At 50.5% G+C, this 14,572-nt stretch overlaps 1 protein-coding gene across 8 annotated transcripts in view; it reads right to left on the reverse strand.

Annotated features, from left to right (window-relative positions):
- Positions 1–14,572, reverse strand: part of SGMS1 (sphingomyelin synthase 1) — a 278,240-nt gene that overhangs the window by 241,981 nt on the left and 21,687 nt on the right. For 4 of the 8 annotated variants that reach the window (XM_040624679.1, XM_040624681.1, XM_040624682.1 and 1 more), the window contains exons 1-2: positions 7,986–9,483; positions 6,453–6,545 (exon numbers count right to left, since the gene is read on the reverse strand). The exons of 2 other annotated variants lie outside the window; for them this stretch is intronic. The gene's annotated coding sequence lies outside the window, so the exon portion shown is untranslated. Of the gene's footprint in view, positions 1–6,452; positions 6,546–7,985; positions 9,484–14,572 lie in introns of those variants that run through there. 2 more of the 8 variants (XM_040624677.1, XM_040624676.1) reach the window with 2 other exon arrangements.

Below are 14,572 nucleotides of genomic sequence, written 5' to 3' on the forward strand. Positions count from 1 at the left end.
TACTAAGGAGGACAATCGCCACAAGCACTTCCTGTTGCTGATATTCCGAAACAGGGCCCACCGTGATTTCCCACCTATAAAAAGGGGTCACGTTAAGACAGTGAAGAAACTACTAATATTCAATCCCAGACAACTTAGCATGGCAAAAAGCTCCTAAGGAACCGAACAAAGTAAGTAGGATTAAATCTCAGAACCTCTTATGATTCCCACAAGCATTTGGCAAACTGAGGGTCGTTTCTACAGAATTAGTAGCTAATCCCTTTATTCTCTCAACGGGGTTGTTCTCTGGAATATAAACGTCATTGTAAAACCAGGTGTTGGAATCAACACTCAAAACAGCACCGCCTTCTTCTAAAGAGACAACAGAACACAGCGTGTTCAGACACAGGAGGTCACCGAGGGCTCAGAGCTTGAATTCCTGAAGACATCCACATGGTAAACAACTTCTCGTCAAAAGAAACCCGAACTGAAGACAAAGGCACAGTTCAGACACATTTGTTCATTCACGAAGTATCTGAGCACCTCCCACACGCCAGGCGGCGAGCAGCAGGGGAGCGCAGGCCAAGGCCGCTACGGGGCCAAGCACATGAGTCTGGCCGCGAAGCCAGCTTTGGAAATTTCGAGCAGCACCGTGTTTCTCCAAAAGCCCTGCAGGGAGTCCCCAAATTGCGGTCCCCACCGTGTCTTCCCTTGCATGGACAGCTGCACAGTTGGAGCATATTACAGATTACCCGCAGTGATACTCTAACTTTCCAGTGTCCTGAATCCACAGTAAGCACAAAGAAATCATTGTCTTTGTCCTCAGAAAGCAGCATGACCCTCCTCAGACGTCTGGGTCATACTAAGGTCTGACCCCCCCCAGGGCAAGCCTCCTTCAGGAGGTCAATCTGAATAATTTCTCCATAAGACATTCTTCTCAACGCTGTGGGACGATATTCTTAATGAAGAAACTGGTGAGGCAGCATTCTGGGGTGGCCCAAGCCTCTCTCCAACGGAAGCCATGTCCTCACCCCACGCTGCAGGGCCAAGTCACCTCCCGGCCGCACACATCTTATCAGGCACTGTTGTAAGTACCCAGCACATAGCCATCAACTCAGCCCCTCCCAGAGCCCTCACGGGTATACCTTCATCTCCACGGCACAGCTGAGGAGACTGGGGCACACAAAGAGGATAAGGAATGTGTCTAAAATCGTCTGTTGCTAATAACTGAACCCATGCAACCTGGCCCCGGCATCTGGGTTCTTAATCACTTCTCTATCCCACCTTCCTGATGCTCTTCTCAGGCCACACAAGAGAACACACCCAAAAATGCTTTGCAAACATAAAAAGGTGCATTTATTACTATCATTATGATCATCATCATCATCATCGCAGCACCCACTGACCCTGCGGGAAACCAGCCCGATTTCTGGAGGGAAGCATCCTGCACTGCCCTGACTCAGGGCTTCATCCTCAGCTCAACACGCGCTGACCTTGGGCTCTCGGCACGAAGTATACGACCCAGTCAGGACAGGCGCTTGGCCCGGTCCCAGTGAGGGCCCAGCACTAGCGTCCCAGAGGATCCCTGCAACAGTGTGGACCTGAAGCTGCTGGGGGCCCCGTCTGCAGCCCAAGAACGGCTGTCAGCTGCTGCCTGAGTCAACAACGCTTTCACCGACAGCCACTTCGGCTTGGGTCTACTTGCAACCGAGAGAGTCATCCTGAGACTCGTTCTAAACCACAACTGGCTCCTACCACGTGATCCTCGTGTGCACGTTAGCACTGACCCCCTCCAGACGCAAAACCAGCGACTGAGGAAGTCAAGCTTAATGAGCTGGCCTTGACCAATTAAAGGCCCCTGAGGCTGGAGTTCTGGGCCAAAGAGCTCCCATTAGAAGGACAGAAGATCCAGTTTTTCTAACACCACAGATGAGGTAATTTGGCCTCTCATCAAATTTGTTTCAGAAAACTTTCTTTTTAGCCACAGCAGTTAAGCTTACGGTTTCCAGTTTCGTGAGGAAAACAACAGTCGGTCTTCTCAATTCTCATTTTTCATTTTTCCCTAATTCTGCACCACTATAAAAAAATTACAAAAATGAAGACTAGGATTGAATCTGTAAAAACATTTTAAACACAAAAACATAAAGTCTGAATGGATACACAGCATTTTGTCCTACAAAGAGCTACACCTTAACTTTATTGATTATGGCAACAAAACAAAACCGTGCAGAGTTTGGTCCCCGTTCGTGAACTGTTCCCCGCACCAGCTGACGCTCGTCTCTGTGGTTCCCGCAGGCAGCCCTCCCGACAGGCTCCGATTTCAGGGGAAAGCACCGTCACCCACATCGCTGCCCCAGAAGGTGGCCAGGAGCGTCCCACCCGATGTCAGATGGCTCCTAAGGCAAGGAGCACACAGTGCCAGGACTTCATGCCCTCTCCCACCTTCACATCATCACACGCAGCTGACCAGCTGTAACTACAATCCAGATGCTCAACCTCCCTCCACCTTCCTAAAGGACGTCTCGGGCTGGAACAAGGCAGCGCAGCCGCGACGGCTCATGAGGGTCTGCGGAGAGGAGTCGAGGGCGTTTCCTGTCTGTGTGTCGGAGGACAGTCTGGGGTGACGACAGGGCAGTGCCTCACACCCATACACCATCTACGAGCACACATGAAAATGCCAGTGGGCTTAAAACAACGTTAAAAACAGTTTCACCTGTCATGATCTCCTATTAAGAAAAAACAAACTTTTACAGCCTTACGTGAGCAAACAGATAAGCGTGCCACCAGAGATAGATGAACTTGTTACACCACATTCCAAACTTTATTACCTCGTATGCCGTTCTTCCGGTTGAGTTTTATGTTACGTGTGTAGCCTGAGAGGGGAGGTCTGCTTGGCTTGCTCTGAAGATCATGTCAAAGCTCACGGCCCAGTCCAGATGCGCTGCCTTCCACAGTCTGCGGTCACCACGTGGAAGCAGTCAGGACCCTGAGACACACTGAGACACACGGCCATGGCTATCCAGGTCGTAGTACATTTGCCTTACAGCTGACGTAACCGTTACATTATGGAAAGTGCTTACCAAATTTATAAAATTAAGAAACATAACGCACATACACTCATTTACAGCTGAGTCTGTGCTCATGCATTCCCATGTTATGCTTCTGCTCTGATGCACAGACAGCACAACCCTGGAGTGAGCTCGAAGGTCACGGAGCCCCTTGTAAGTTCCACGAGGGCGCGAGCCTACGCGACTACCACCATCTTATCCCTGACACGCAGTAGCTTCTCAGGAAATATTCGCTGGACAAATAAAGGCATTCACATTAAAATGAACAGGCTCAGACGATTTCCAGACCACTGCGGTTATCACTACTATCCCCTCGCTTTTACGAAGTGCAGCAGGAGTCGGCAAACGTTTTGCAAAGCACCCGGTGGTAAACATGTCGGGTCTTGCGGGCCATACGATCACTCCTGGAGCTAGCGACCCTGGTCTCTTCACAACTGCTCGATTCTGCAGCACAAAAGCAGTCACAGACGAACCATCAACAAATGAACATGACTGCGTTTAAATAAAACTTTATTTACAAAAAACAAATTTAGCCATTAACACATGCAAATCCCACAGGGAAAACGAACATTCTATTCCCTGAAGGGTCGAAGTCAGTAGGCTTGCCGAATTCAGCCAGACACATTTTATTGGGTCAGAAACTGGGCAGTGCATATGTACTTGTCCTCCACAGTGCCCATCCCCCCTTACTGAGCAAGCCCCCGACTCCAGTCCCAGTACAGGCCCGGCCCACACGAGCCTCTTCTGTGTCTACACGATCAACTCCGCGGCACAACTGGTTTCCAGGATGTGGCCCACGCCCACACCTGTGAGCCCACCCCTACCCACAGGTGGTCCAGAGCAAGCCCCTCACCTTCCCAGCTGAACGTCGAATACCAGCAACTAATGAACTTTAAATATTCACCGGTGGCCTGTGGTTTGATCTGTTCTGCACGGTCCCCCCTGAGGAGTGCAGAAAGAGTACCCATGGCAGAGAAGAGGGTGAGAAAACACGTGCCGGAGGGGAACGAGGTGCGACGTGCCGTGTCCCAGGAAGAGCAGCAGGAATCACTGAGAAACCACACACACTTCTCCCAGCCGTGTCTCCGCCTTCTGCCTGTCCCCAGCACGTCACAGGGCAGCAGAAACTGAACACCCAGGACTGCCTCTACCGTAGCCACGAGGATAAGACCCTGCGTAATCCTCATTTCTACTGGGGGAACCCCCCACCAAGACTACCTGCATCTAAGAGAAGAAACTGGTTTATTCTCACAGAATGCAACGCTCCGTAGCAGTGAGAAGGACACTCCATCACTGTGCAACAGTACAGGATAACCTACCACACTGCTGACTGAGAAAAGCCAGACACAAAACAGTACAACCCGCGTCATACGTCACACATGCACACACAGAACAGGCAAAATGCAATTATGCTCTTAGAAGCCCAGGGAGCAGCTACCCAGGAGCGAGGTGCTGTCTGGTGTCCAGAAGGGGGCATGAGGCCGTGGTGGAAACACTCTGCTTCTTGATCCGGGTGCTGGTCACAGGGGAGCGCTCGGTCTGTGACTTTATACTGAGCTGTCTACTTAACAAGACCGCACTTTCTGTACGCGTAGCCCAGTTCAACGGAGAAACACTACCCCTCGGCCAGAGAGCAAACGGACGCCCCCACACACGGCCCCAGACACCTTTCTCTTCTCCATCTGTCAAAGCCTTTTTGCCTCAAGGGGAGCCCCAATCTGTCCCCCTCCTCAACTTTTCCATGCCTAACCAGAGGCCACAAAGTAGAAAACCAAACTGGACCTACAACTCCCGTCACGCTCTTCTGGAATGCTGGTGTCTTTCAAAGAAATCTCACTATGTTCTAAATAAGACACAAGAATCTAAGAAGCCTCCTCTGCCCTCTGGGGCTCACTTACATAGAGGCTTCTTCTCAAATAATGCTCTAAACGGGCAGCTGTAGCTCCTGAACTTCTAGGAAGAAATGCCTGGATTCCCAGGGCCTGATGAGGGAGACCCCATCCACTCGCAGCGGAGAGCGGCCCGTGGGATGGCGCACGATCCCCGCGCTGAACCACTGAGCGGTAGCAAGTGACTGCATGACTGGTCGTGATGTGTCACCATCAGCAACTCTCATCACAGCTGAACACATCTGTAGATTTCATGGGAAGTTTCAATTCGAGTAGTCAAATCATGGCGCTGGGAATCACTGTGAATGTCTTGAATGTTTTAATACAGTAACCTCAACTTGACCGCGTATGCCTGGCACATTCTCTTGGGAGTTCAGGTTAAAAACTCAGTGAAGACCTTCGATCCCATTCAAGCAGAGACCAGTCTACTTGTGAATCCTGCCAGGGGACCCCAGCCCCAGGGGCGCAGACGGGCAGAGCACGCAGAATGACGAAAACACGGTGGTCCTCTCATGCAGGACACACGGGCAGGTGCAAATCCCAATCCTTTATGGGCAAACGGTCCTCATACTGAACAAAGTCATGCTGCCTATCTGTCCACTAAATAAATCACTGCTTAAAGATTCTGAAATCCTGACTTGATTTACATCCGCTCATAAATCCAAAATTACTCTTCTTAATAGGAAATTACAACTGCTTTTAATTAAATGATTCTACATCACAAAGTTTATGAATGTTCTAAAATGCCTCTCAGGGGAAAACACCCGTATTTTTAGGAGTTACATCCTGAAGAGTTTAGGATAAAATGTCACGATGCCTGCAACTTACTTTTACTATCCACGCCTCAGCAGGAAAATGTACAAGCCCTCAAACACACACACACACACAGGTGCACTCGCACACACATGCATGCATGCACACAGGCACACACACGCACACTCGCACACACACAGGTACGTGCACACACAGGTACGCGCACACATGCAGGTGCTCGCACACACAAGTGCACACACAGGTGCACATGCACACATACACGCACGCACACACACAAGTACGCACACACACACTCGCGCGCACACACAGGTACACACGCACACAGGTACGTGCACACATGCAGGCACACGCGCACACACACAGGTGCACACACAGGTGCACATGCACACACATGCACGCACACAGGTGCACTCGCACACACACGCATGCACGCACACAGGCACACTCGCACACACAGGTGCATGCATACACACTCGCACACACAGGTGCACACACAGGTGCACACGCGCACACAGGTGCACATGCACGCACACGTACGCACACACACGCACTCGCGCACACACAGGCGCACATGCACACACAGGTACGTGCACACACACGCACACGCACACACTACGTGGCAAAATGCTAACAAGCGCTCAGTGTAGGCGATGGATACACAGGCACTCACTGCACGTTCTTTTAACTCTTCCACATGTCTGAAATTTTTAGGATAAAAAGTCACACAGAAATCTTGACTCACTCTCAAGCGGATGGCGGTCTTCTTTCTTCTAATGAAAAGCGAATGGCTAAATATGCCCAGGGGCGTGTTCAAGGCTGTTCATGCTCCCTCACCCTGCAAGTATAAGCGAAACAACATGTTACCACCAAGGATTTTTATTAAATTAGAGCTATTTCAGTTGAGAAAATGTTCTTCATAATGACAAACCTCCAGATTAAAAAGGTGCTGTAACTAGTTGGTTTTAAGCAAGGAGAAAAGTGAAAAGACAACAAACTGAGCCATCGCATCCCGAATGTGGGGAACAACCGCTAGCCTCACCCACTCTAGGAACTTCTCGTAACTCACATCGATCTCACAGCAGCGACACGTGGCGTCGCCCAAACCTCCACTCAGAAGAGAAGGGGAGCTTCCAGGGCCGAAGCGCGACTGTGGATTTCTGAGGCCCCACATGAGACCCCCGTGCATCCTCGGAACCACACCAGACTGCTGGGCCTCCCGGGTCCCCAGGCAGACCCACCATGCGCCCAGCGACAGCCCGCGCTCTGGGGCAGAGCCGCAGCATGGCCCGCGGGTCACCCCGGTACCGCGCCCACCACACCTCCCGTGCAGGCCTCCATCCTCCCACAGCCTGCGATGGCCGCAGAGCTGCCGGTTCCCTCTTCCGGAGGAGGCAGCTACGTGTCAGAGACGATGTACGACAAGGACGCTCAACTACAGGACACCAGGGATGAAACCTCTATTAGATCCTCCGACCCCAAGCTCAAGGCGTGGCTCACCATACAGGTGGCGCCCCCACCCCATGTGACACTCTCCTGAAAACCAACCTCAAGGCCAAGAGGCCACATGCCACCTGGGGGGGGGGGGAGGTGCACTGCACTTTGTTCCCTGAAGAAGAATCATTCTTGGGGTACCTGGGGGACTCCGTCAGTTGAGCATCTGCCTTGGGCTCAGGTCATGATCTTGGGGTCCTGGGATTGAGCCCCACATTGGGCTCCCTGCTCAGCGGGAAGCCTGCTTCTCCCTCTGCCCCTCCCCCCCGCCCCTACTTATGCTCTCTCTCTCTCTCTCTCTCTCTCTAAAATAGATAAAACCTTTTAAAAAAATAATAATCATTCTTGGGGCGCCTGGGTGGCGCAGTCGTTAAGCGTCTGCCTTCGGCTCAGGGCGTGATCCCGGTGTTCTGGGATCAAGCCCCACGTCAGGCTCCTCCACTAGGTGCCTGCTTCTTCCTCTCCCACTCCCTCTGCTTGTGTTCCCTCTCTCGCTGGCTGTCTCTGTCAAATAAATAAATAAAATTATATATATATATATATATATTTTTTTTTTTTCTCCCTTTTTTCTCAAGAGAGCACACTGTTGGCCAAGGGAAGCAAAACAAGCATTACAGGGCCCCTCTGGTGCCTTTTATCTTGGTCACAACAGAAGGCAATTATCACTTGCTGTTGAGGATTTCTGGAACAAGCCAAGGACCGTATAATGACACACACTGCGCTACCACTAAGGACGGAGGCGGCCTCGAAACCCCTCAGGAGCATGGTGTCCCCACAAGATGACCTGAAGGTGTCCTTCACGCGCTGGTCACCGCAATCCTGCACGCAGTTCACAGGTGGCGACGTCCAACACGTGAAGGCGCGGGCACACAAAAGCCTGAAGGGAGCGAGCCGGGGCCCCTGTGCCCGGCTTTCAGGCACGTCTTCTCCGCTCGCCAACTAGATGAAAATCAAGAGAACTGCTGTAAGTGGCTTCCTCACCTGGGGGCTGGAGAGCACCTGTTCCCAAGGATCTGCAACCCACCAGGAGACAGCGGGGGTCTCAATGCCTCACACGCCAGAGCACTTGGACCCCAGGACGCTCACCAGGAACTTAGGCAAAAGCTACCCCAAACCAAGGGAAACACATGATACTCCTTTGGAAATACCAATTTTACTCAAAGATTTTGGTGAGGATAAGCAAATGAATCAGCCATTGAAAACCTGCTAATATTAAAACAAACATGCATTGCGAGCAGAAAGTCATCACAGCATGACTTTTGAAGCTCAGACTCCTCTCCTTACTTGTCTAGTTCATTTCCAGCTACACCCTCACTTGTAGGGGAAGGGAGTGAGGGGTGGGCTCTCCTTTACCATTAAAGGGGGGGGGTATCAGGAAAACACGTGAAGCTGGCAGAGACTTCAATATCACAGTGAATCCAGGATGCTGCCACCGGCCCTTAGTCCAGAGAATTCTCCTCAAAATCTCGAGTCCCAGCTTTCTGCCCGATCTAGGGACAGGTAGACAGACACCTAGGCACGTGTCCTGGGGTCTGTACTCCCCGAGTCCCTCTCTGAGTCCCTCTCTGCCCTCCCCACCCCCCGCAGGTGCTGTCAGCAGCAGGGCCCCCTCACCCCCAAGAGGCAGCTCACACCATGTACTTTCCTCCAGCCCCACACTCGGAGAAGGCGCCAATGATCCTGCATCCCACATTCAAGCTCTTGTGGGGCCCCCTGAGATGAAGGGGAGCTTCTGGTCCCTCTTCCTGCTTCCCACTGAGCAGGCACGGCTCTCCATCCAGTCTGGGGAAATGGGAGTTGGATCTGAAAGCCTATAGGGTCCAGGGCAGCGCCCCCTCACTCTGTCCTGGGAGGAACCAGGCCCCCCGCAACAGCCCTGGGGAGCCCGAGAGCAGCACCTCCAGCCCCATCGAGCTTCTGAGGACAGCTGCTGCAGCAGAGACCTTGACCACAACCAGATCGGAGACCCTGAACAGAACCACCCAGCCAAGCTGCTCCCGACGTCTTGCCCACACACAGACCTTGAGAGATAATCAGTGTTTATCAGTGTTTTAAGCTGCTACGTTTGGGGTAACGTGTTATTCGGTGACCATGTGTCAGACTAGAGAGTAATGGAAACAAATCCCATGCACCTAATACCCCAGGGGCCGTCTGGGGGGTTTTGTAGGATTTTATGCCCCTTCCTGCCTCCCATCCACTCCCCTGCACAGATAACCACTAGCACCAATTCTAATTCCTCCGCTGTCCATAGGCTTTTATCACATACATATTCTCAGTATGTGGTTGCATTCTGCCAGGTTTTAAACCAACGTAAAGTGAAACCATAGTGTATGTATTAGACTTGCCTCTTGTGATGCGGATTCTGAGATTCACCCCTGCCGACTCACGTGGCCGTGGTTGATTTCCAGCTATCTATACAGTTTCCTCTGTGTGAACAGACCCACAGGTGGCTCCATTCTGCTGAGGATCCCCTGGGGATTTGTCAGTTTTTGCTATTATGAACAATGCTATTTACATTCCAGCGCCTGTCCCGGGGGCACACACCGAGTTTCTCCAGGGTATACACCTAAGAGAGGAGGGCTCAGCTCTCGAGCACGCGTGTTCAGCTCTTCTAAGTAATGCCAAATTGTTTTCCACTGTGGTTGTGCACAATGGCCTCTTCAGCCGCCTTTCCAGTCCCTCCCAAATAAGAGGCAGGCTTGTTTTGCTAATTACCAGCAAAGCTCTCAACCAACAAACGGGAAAGCTTTTCCTATTTGCAGCATCGCTACCTCAAATAAACAGTACTCCACAGTAGTGACCCAGACAGCTGGAACGTATTAGTCACAGGACGTCAGCACAGACTTCAGAATAATGATGCAGACCCAGCCAGCACCACACACTGCCCACGGGGATAAGTCAACTGGATTTCTAGACTGACGTTTAATTCACAGACGGTTTTTCCTCCTGGTGGACTCACATCTAGGGTCCCACCTTATTGTGCTCATCTCAAATGGGGAAAAAAATTAACTCACATGCAACCCAGCCAAGTTCAAGATTAAAGCAGCAGAGTCGAATCATTTCAACGAACTCGTGCTGTGTTGTGTTTTTAACAGAGAGCTGATGACGTTTTTAATATTTTCACCTAGAAGAGATTGTCACTTACAATAACTAGCTTTAGGCGCAGTAACTCCACAAAAAATACTCAGACTTTCTTTATATAAAAAGATGTCGCTCTTAGTTTAGTTAATTCCATTTCTTAGGAGGCAACAGTCATTTTTACGATATTTGTATTTCTAGTAAAAACATGCTATCGAACATTTCCACTGGCATTCAATACAAAAAATGAGAAATTCTTCCTGCGTGGGCAGGAGGAGAGCGGAAAGGTTACTGTGAGTCTCACGTCACTGAAAACAATGACACCGGACGACCAGAATCAGGTCATTTCGACTCAACCTCTTGACAATTCTTTTTTTACAATCGTTTACCCCTGTGAGAAAGGCACTATTATTACACCCATTTTACAGATGAAGGAGCGTGAGGTGCAGAAAGCAATTAGGTTGTGCACACCTGTGAAGCTGGTGAGCAGTCCACCGAGAACCTGGCCCCAGGCCATCTACTCCAGAGTCCAGAGTCTTGGACGCTCCTCTGGGCTCCTGTATTTCAAAGGCCTGCTGTGCTGAGGGGATTTCGGAGGCCAACAGGGGGATGCGACTAGCACAGGGTGGGCATCACATCCACGCCTGCCCAGGGGAGGACGACATCCCCCGTGCTCCAGGGAGGGGACAGGAGAGCGCAGGGAGCCCACTGCAGCCCAACCCTTGCTCCCACAGACCTCGTGTACCCCACAACGGATGACCTGACAAGTTGTACAAGGTCACTGCTGTACCCTCTCCTTTTTGCTAATATTACAGTTTCCTCTTCCTGTCCTACCCTAAACAGAACCAACTTGCCAACCAGATCACCCTCGATGATATTCGTAAAAGTGAGACATTCCTCACATAAACACCGGAGCGGGGATGGACTCTAAGGAAACTTCACTTGGCTCATTCAGCTTTTCTATTACTGACTTTAGAAAACCTGAGGCACTCATTTCAAAGAGCAACATCTCTTCAAAGTATTTCCGGTTTCCAGAAAATCATCCCAAATGATCTGCCCAATAAAGAAAAAACCTGATTAAATAACTAGCAAATGACAGATTAAAAAAACTCCAGCAACACTACATACACTGCTGCTCACAGCACGCCCCTGCCATACCTAAGGCTGGGTACTGAAAGTGTAAAGTGACCAAATCTGTACGTTGTGACTACATTAAGAAGTTAACAAAATTAGGGGGCGCCTGGGTGGCTCAGTGGGTTAAGCGGCTGCCTTCGGCTCAGGTCATGATCTCAGGGTCCTGGGATCGAGTCCCACATCAGGCTCCCTGCTCAGTCTGCTTCTCCCTCTCCCTCTGCCCCTCCCCCTGCTTGTGCTTGCTCTCTCTCAAATAAATAAATAAAATCTTTTTTTAAAAAAGTTAAATTAATTGGTTGATTAATTATGCTATTGGATAAATATAGAGTTAAAGATTGCAAAATGGAAAAAAAAAGTATGAAATGTGAATTTTGGAAGAGAGCATCCAGGTTAGCCAGCAGCAAGCCCCATGGTCACTGGTCCCTTCTGCATCTACGGCAGGGGGAAGGGGAGCGGGGGCAACTGCAGCACGGTAGGTCTGTCGTACAAAACTGCATCTTTCTTGGCCAACTGAGGCAGTCTATTAGTAAGCCGCACAGAGGAAACAGAGAAACACGTTTCATAAAAGGAAAAGGCTGAATCTTGTGTCGGCTCTAGTATTTGATCCAGAGTGGAGCAGGGGACCCACTCAGGGGTAGTTTCCCAGAGGGAGGTGGCCAGGACAGGGCAGGAACAGTCTCAAACGGTAGGAGGCGTTGGACCAGAAGCTAATGCTAATGCTTCCTCAGTAAATGCCACGGGCCAGACCTTCTGCTGGGCACGCTTCCTACACTCTCCTTCAAAACCCTCACTCAACAACCCTGAGAGAACATATCGTGAGACAGATCCCTAATAGCAGATATGAACATGGACTCAAATTAAATGACTTGCCCAAAGTCACGGAACAAATAATTGGGTCTAACGCCTGGCTCAAAGCATACAGTAGGCATGCAACAAATATCCGCTGGACGTGGGGTCTACATCTCCCCTATAATAAGAGAAAACACTACTTATGTCACAAGGATTTTGTGAGGACGAAATGAGATTATGTACATAAAGTTCCTTGCTCAGTGCCTTGACATCTGGAACCTACCGGAGTATGTGGACAGCACTGTTGACATAAAAACTTAGGCACAATTATGATACGATGGGTATAACAAACAGTATAATGGAAGACACACAGAGATATACGTAACAGGCAGAAGAAAGGCAAGTAAGCCATGAAAAGATACTCAGCACCACTGATCACCAGGGAAAGGCAACTTAAGAGCACAGCGAGAGACCACCGCACGCCTACGAGCGTGGCTGAATTTTTAGACCCGGCAACACCGTATGCTGACAAAGCCGCACACCCGCCAGGACCCTCGTGTGCTTCCAGTGGGAGTGCAATGGGGGAGGGGCAGAAAAACAAAACACAAAAAACTGTGGTACGCCCATGGCTGGAACACTCCTGAGTAGTAAGAAAGGGACAGACACCACGGACGAACCTCCAATACGCTCCCGCTGAGGGAAGAAGTGGGTCCCAGCAGGGGATACGCTCCCTCTTACGTGATATTCTGGAGAAGGCAAAACCATCGCAACGGAGAACAGACCCGCGTCGTAGGAGTTGGGGATGGGGGCTCTCCCTGCAGAGGCCGAGGCAGCAGCGGCGGACCGACCCGCACGCCGTCCGCAGTGAGGAGACGCGCATCAGTGCCCGGGTTAAAACTCACAGAACGAAAGGCTCCAGAAGAGTGAATTTTACTGCTGGTATTTTTTTAAAATAACTGAATAAAATTTTTAAATCATAGAAAAAATCGGTAGGCCTTGGTGAATGGCTATGTGACATGTGCTTTGAGGGGACAGAGGGACATGTGAGGGTCGAACAGCTCTGAGGCTCCCTGCCAAGCTAACGATAACGGAACAGCAGACCACAAAGGGTCCGTGTGTGAGGATAAGTCAACACAAAGGCCCCATGAGATACAAAGGGTCAGGAACCTTGGTTTCTAGTCTGACTCCATTGAAGGAGGGCTGTGTCAAATTACATAAGCCGCATCAGCCCCCTGAGCCTCAGTTTACCTACTCCTAAAATGAGACAATGAAGCAAATGGTCTTTTGATCCTTTCCCACTGCAAACATTCTAAGGTCAACTTGTCTTCAAGTCATGGAGTCTGGGAGGACAGCAGGACAAATAAGCAGAAATACCCACATACAGGAAAATAGCCAGGGATCCACACAAGTACCAGCAGGGAACGAAATACAATGAAAACCATTGATGTGTGTGGACAGCAGAGTGGACAGTGGGGAAAGCACCAATGCAGGGACAGACAGAAGACGCAGACTAGCGCTCTCTCACACGACAGGATCCAAGAGAAGACGGGTTTCCTAGGGGCAGAGAGGCCGCCACACCTCGAGGACCAAACGCCAGCAGGGTCGAGGAGCTGAGGGCTGATCAAACAGGCGGGCACGGTTTCCTGCAACGGCCCACTTCAGAGGCAGCAATGTTCAACATTTTAGAAATTCCTGGAAATTAAGGACATGATTTTTGAGTGCTCCTGAGCCATCTTCTTGTCCTAAGTGCATACAGAGCCTCCAGAATTCTAGAATGGAAGAGACCACTTCATTTTTCAAAGCATTTAACAGAAGGGGCACCTGGGTGGCTCAGTCGGTTAGGTATCTGCCTTCAGCTCAGGTCATGATCTCAGTGTCCTGGGACTGAGTCCTACGTTAAACGCCCTGCTCAGTGAGGAGCCTGCTTCTCCCTCTGCCCCTCCCCCTGTTCATGCTCTCTCTGTCTCTCCCCCTAATAAATAAAATCTTAAAAAAAAAAAAAAGGATTTAACAGAATGTAAAGAATACAACTTACTAAATGACTAAGATCTTATTGCTGTCACCTTACTAGTTTGCAAAGCAGGGACCAGCTGAAATGTGGCGAATCCTTGGGCTCCGCGCAGAGCAGAACCCAGACCACCACTCTGGGGCCCAGCCCTGCGGCCGGGGGAACCCAGGGAGGCACAGCATCTGAGCGCTTCCCCAGCGCTCATGGGAGCACGGAGAAATGGACAGTCTTCCCACGAAGTTCACACGCAGGAAACTTTTCGAACATCACTCCCTCTGCCAATTCTCCTTTTTGATGATGACGTGCAAAACATCACTCTGACACGCCCTGCTTCTGCCGGCTAAGAGAGGGGACAACAAGCA

Source organism: Ursus maritimus, unplaced genomic scaffold (assembly GCF_017311325.1).
Source record: "Ursus maritimus isolate PB19 unplaced genomic scaffold, ASM1731132v1 scaffold_7, whole genome shotgun sequence".
NCBI classification, from domain to species: domain Eukaryota; kingdom Metazoa; phylum Chordata; class Mammalia; order Carnivora; family Ursidae; genus Ursus; species Ursus maritimus.